This window comes from Halyomorpha halys, unplaced genomic scaffold, assembly GCF_000696795.3.
Source record: "Halyomorpha halys isolate HHAL.00 unplaced genomic scaffold, Hhal_1.1 Scaffold178.1, whole genome shotgun sequence".
In the NCBI taxonomy this organism is placed as follows: domain Eukaryota; kingdom Metazoa; phylum Arthropoda; class Insecta; order Hemiptera; family Pentatomidae; genus Halyomorpha; species Halyomorpha halys.
This window is the reverse complement of record NW_027105168.1, coordinates 1,110,356-1,115,997: the sequence shown is the minus strand read 5'-3', so window position 1 is coordinate 1,115,997 and position 5,642 is coordinate 1,110,356. Positions and strand designations below refer to the sequence as shown.

At 27.5% G+C, this 5,642-nt stretch overlaps 1 protein-coding gene across 10 annotated transcripts in view; it reads right to left on the bottom strand.

The window, feature by feature from the left end:
- LOC106679133 (small conductance calcium-activated potassium channel) overlaps positions 1 to 5,642 on the bottom strand; it is a gene marked incomplete at its 3' end in the record, with an annotated part of 993,499 nt that overhangs the window by 223,563 nt on the left and 764,294 nt on the right.

The following is a 5,642-nucleotide window of genomic DNA, read 5'->3' as shown; positions in this document are numbered from 1 at the left end:
ATGTAGATACAAAACGTGCAATATACATCGGTATATATGAAGAAATAACATAATCTATTAGATTTCAAATAAATAGGAGACGTAATGGCACATAAAAATAAAAAAAACAAAAATTGTATACACTAAATGAGGGAAAACTGACAAAATAAGATGAGAATAAATAAAAGTCAAGAAATAAGAACTAAAAAAATATATAATAACAATAATAATAAACAAAGAAAAACAAATCAGCATTTTTTTCATTCTATCTTACATCCCTGAAGGAAATTATTAGAAAAACGTATTCATCTTTAATAGCAAGCACATACAAAATTATTCTAATTATTTTTTTCACTGCGTTTAAACAATCTGTATAATATTTCAAACATGCACCAAAAAAAAAAAAAAATAAATAAATTAAATAAAACCTCAAACGAAAACAGACAAATATCAATTGCTTTCCAGACTAGAAAACGTTGAGGAAACCCGTAAGTCTAAAACATGAAACATTCACACTTTCACACAAAACGGCTAGAAAGGAAAAATAACATTAAGTTTTGAATTAGCAATGGGTTTGTATTGTTTTAGAAAAAAATTGTTGCATTTTATTATGAATTATTATTGATGGACTTGAGATGAGATTTTAACCTAATAATTGTAGTTCTATAATATAAATTGATTTATTAAAGTTCATTTTATCATTTTCTTGGCTAATAGCACTGTATCATGGCATCTTTTTTATCCACTGATAGATTTTATTAGTTTATTGCGTACATTAAATTTTTACTTAAAAAAATTTTAGCTAAGGGCTTAATTAAGATCTTTTTTTCTTTTGTTAATGAGTGTAAAAATTATAATTATAAATAATAAAAAAAATTATAATGATTCACACATTTTTTTTTTTATTTTTTCAAATTTTCATAATTATTAGTTTAACTATTCCCTTTGTTGTGGTAAATTATAATATTAAAAAAAGAAGTTCAAATATGAAGAAATCTATTTAGCTAATTAGAAATTTTCTAAGAATTAATTATTGTTTTGGACATATAATTTTAGATCTAATAAATACACATTACTTTGACAAACTATATTGGATACTATTTCACAGGCTGTCGAACGGTTTTGGAAATCCGTAAGTCTAAAACATGAAACAGTCACACTTTCACGCGAAACGGCTAGAAACGAAAAATAACAGTTGAGAATAACCAATGCCGTGGCTTTATAAAGTTTATGCTAATTTTTTATAAATTTTTTAAAAAATTTTATTATGATTAATTTTTGTTAGACTTACGAAATGAAATCCTAACCTGATAATTGTAGTTCTATAATATAAATTGATTTATTAAAGTTCTTTTTTTTACAAAATAAAATTTAACGAAATAATTTATATATTTATATATGAGAGTGTGTTGAATCAGATGACGCAGTAAAAATAAATTTATGATCTCATTAGTATGTCTATATCGAGTTATACAGAGTAGGAATATACTAAACTAACTGAAGGCTAACAAGGTCTATACCTAAAAGATGCCTAGAAGATGATACGAACGTAATGCCCTTTAGATCCAGTAGAGACCTCGTTATCCGTTATTCTCACAGCTCAATCTCCAAGAATAGAAAAATATTCGGGACATTCTGCCTTATTAGTTGAGTTATGTTTGAAGATAAAATACGTCGTTTGTATTCAGTCGCCGCTAGGAAACCGCACATACTCCAGAACGTTATACTACCTCAAAACGACTAAGTTTATCCTCCTCAATCCTTCATCAAAAGAGATGAGTGTCTCCTTGGGAACATGTTCACGTATAAGGTCTTATACCTATACGCCGGCGGTATCTTAAAAGCTAATTATGCCTCAGATACTTAACTTAATTATGCGGAAAAGCCAAGCTCTGATCCTTGAATCAAAGGATATTCGCAATAAGGCACCTTAACAGATTTCAACAATAGAAATTTCTAAAAAACTTTATTTATTTAATAGTTAAATATATTCATTTAGTATGTTTTTTAAAAAAAAGTAACACAATCAAAACTTATAATTTATATATATTATATAATTGATCTTATATTTTCAAATTATGAAGAAGATGGTCAGGGTTGCTGTCAAAATTGAAACAAAAAATATTTTAACAATGTAACATGATAAAATACAAAAAAGTAATCTTAGGATAGGATTAAAAATTATATTTATATAGCTGAGAAATAATATAAAAAAATAACAAAAAGAAATAAAAATAAGATGTTGAATAATAAGTACATATAAAAAATAAATAGCGTAGACTATTAGATTTTAAATGAACAGAAGGCGTAATGACACGAAAAAAATAAAAAAAGTATATATAAGAGAAGTAAAAAAAAAAATAAATTGCTGACACTAAAAGACGGAAAACTGAGGAAATAAAATGAGAATAAATAAAAGTCAAGAAAAAATAAAATAATAATAAGTAAAGAAAAAACAAATCAGAACCAATCACTTGTCGTGTTTAAAGACAACGACATAGAGTGGGGGAGGGATATCAAAAAATATATAACAAAAATAGTTTACAACTATTTATTTTCCGACGTTTTGCCCCACTTTGTAGAGTTTCATCAGAGCTGACTTACAGAGGCTACAGAGAAGTAAGTCTCGGAAGCTATCAACTTGAACAACCCTCATGAAGCTCTATAAAGTGGGTCGAAACGTCGATAAATATAAATAGTTGTAAAATATTTTTGCTTCTCTTTTGACCGCAATCCTGACCATCTTCTTCATAATTTAAAACTTAAATTTATTTTTTCTAAGATAGTGAATCACTATTTGAAAGTTCATATCTAATTTTACTATCCTATCATTAATACTCTGATTGATAAAAAAATACGTTATTGTTTCTGTTATATCAGGCGTGGTACAATCAGGACCATCGTAGGGCACATCCAGCCTCTATAACTCTTAATTTTCTCTCCATAAAAAGAGACAATTTTCTAAAAAAAATTTCAGAATGCGATATTGCCCAAAACATTTGAGGAACCCAATGCCTGGATACTATGATCAAAAAAGGGGCCTACATAGATAAATCGAAATTTCGGAAAAGCTTAGATTTTTTATTAATAATGCTGATTCTCTAGCAACGGACAAGTCTTGAGTCGTACTCTAACATTCTTATATATTAATGTTGCTTATTATTCAGCTCTGAGAAACACTTCTTTCTCATGAAAACAATGAATTATTACAATATTTTACTCAAGTTCTACTTGTCATGTGCTCTTCAGTTCACATTGGCAGTCCCAGATCAAATTATTTTACAATAAAATATATCATAACTATATTTTCATATTTAATTATATCATTTAAACCAACTTTATCTCTCAAATAATTTTTTTTATTGTATTCAGGTCTTATGAATTGAAAGCTAACCAAATTATTTTAGTTAGTTAGTGTGCAAGAATAGACCATAGAAAATTTTAATATATACCTTAAAAATCTTTGTTATGGAAAACTAAAAAAAAAACTCAAGTTTTCATATCTCACTTACTTTAAAGGTTATTTAAGAAAAAAAAGGTTATTAATTATTATAGGTTTTCAATAACTATCTTCGTAGCTGGAAATAATTATTATCTTATATCTCATCCCAGGGAGCTAGGGTTTTATGAACCCCATTTTTTAAAATTTATTTTAACCAAACACTATATATGTAACCGCTTTATCTGTCATCTCCCCCCACTCCGTATATCTGCCTTAGCTTGTTCTATTAGAGTCTCTTAATACGACAGGAAAGTCGTTCTGATTTATTCTTTATTTATTTATTATTATATTTTTTATTGTATTTGTTTATTTCTTTTGACCTTTGCTTGTGCCCCTCTCATTGCCTTAGTTTTCCGTCTCTTAGTGTATACAATTTTTCTTTTTATTTCTCTTATATGTACTTTTCCATTTTACGTACTATTAGGTTTCCTGGTCATTTTAAATCTAATACTCTATGTCTTTTTTTTTTATTTACTTATTTTTGTACATCTTATTTTTATTTTTTTTGTTAATTTTTATACAATTATTCGCTTATATGGTATTTACATAATTTTGGTTTAATTTTTACTAGCTTAGTTTACTTTATTATCATCTTATTATTTTAGGTTTCCAACGTATTTTTAGTTGTTCTGTATCTTTTTTTTAGCCCTGATGAAACCATGCAAAGTGGTGCGAAACGTTGGGAATTACATAGTTGTAAACTTTTTTTTCATCTCTTTTACTGCACCCCGACCATTCCCTTCATATTTTAACCATATTATAATTTTTATTTTTAAAAGCTAAGGTAAAGGAACATGGCTTTTAAATGGTTTACGAAAATAGAAATACCTATTATAGAAAAAGATAATTAATTAAATTAATAATGGCATTAAATTTTAGTAAATTTTGAATCCAATTTTTGCTTGATAGTGGTTTCTGCTTAAAAATAACCTAACGATTAATTTTTATTTTTGGAGCATATATATAAACTAGAATAAAGCTTCTTATTTTGCAAAATAAAATCTGAATATCCCTCTATAATTAAACCAAAACGAATAGTGAAAGGATATATTACAATGAAGAGTTTGACTATCGATGTAATCTGATATGAAAGGCAATCATTAACGACAGTATATTGTTCTGATTTACATCCTCGTGGTTACGAGGGGGGGGGGGTCGGAGGGGGGTAATATTACTAATTGACTAGCGTGTGCCGCCTGAATATAAATCAGCCCCCCCGACGAATAAGTGCCATTTTCATTAGCCCGAGTTGAACCTCTGTAATTTCTGACAGCTATCTTGTCCATGATCTCACTAGGCATCTATTAGTCAGTGTAGGATTTATGTTACACGCAGGTATCACTTTATGCTCACCTTATATATATAATTATTCTTCATTTGTGAATCATCTAAAATGATATATAGAGCAAATTTTGAGACAGATTTATTTATTGTTTATAAAAAATATCCATTTTATCTCAAAAATTTTTTTTATTATTTTACCAATCAAACATTCCAGCCATTTTCAAGGATCTTATTACACTATCACAGCTAAAACCGTAGGTTATCAACATAATTGCAGGTCATATTGGCTTTTTAAAATTATTTATCATTAGTCATTAACACATTGACTAGTTTACAGTATTTCGTATTACATATTATAGTATTTAGTATCACATTAACTTGAGAGGAGAAGAATGTCGGGGGGTGCGGTCAGCAAAAAAACAGATGAACAAAAATTATCTATTTGTGCCGACGTTTCGACCTGATTTTCAGGTCTTCATCAGGGCTATAAAAAAAAAAGACATAACAACCATCGTCAGAGAAACACAAAAATAAAATAAATAATAGACTAACAAATATGGAAATATACATAGCAATGAATTGAAAATAATATAAGATGAAAATAAGAGATCATATAGTTTAATATACCGATTCACATTGTTTTCAGTTTTTTAGATACTACTCACATTATCTATATAATATGACATTTCTTCTCGTTAATCTACAGTACAATTCATGGCTTTATATATTATTAATTAGTTTTATTTTATTTTATTTTATAAACCTTATAATGCCAAAAGGCAATCCAAGGTATCATCACCCAGATATACATATAGTATACCTCCTATATGTATGTACCAGCTATTCAATAACATCATTATAGGAGGGTATGAAAAAA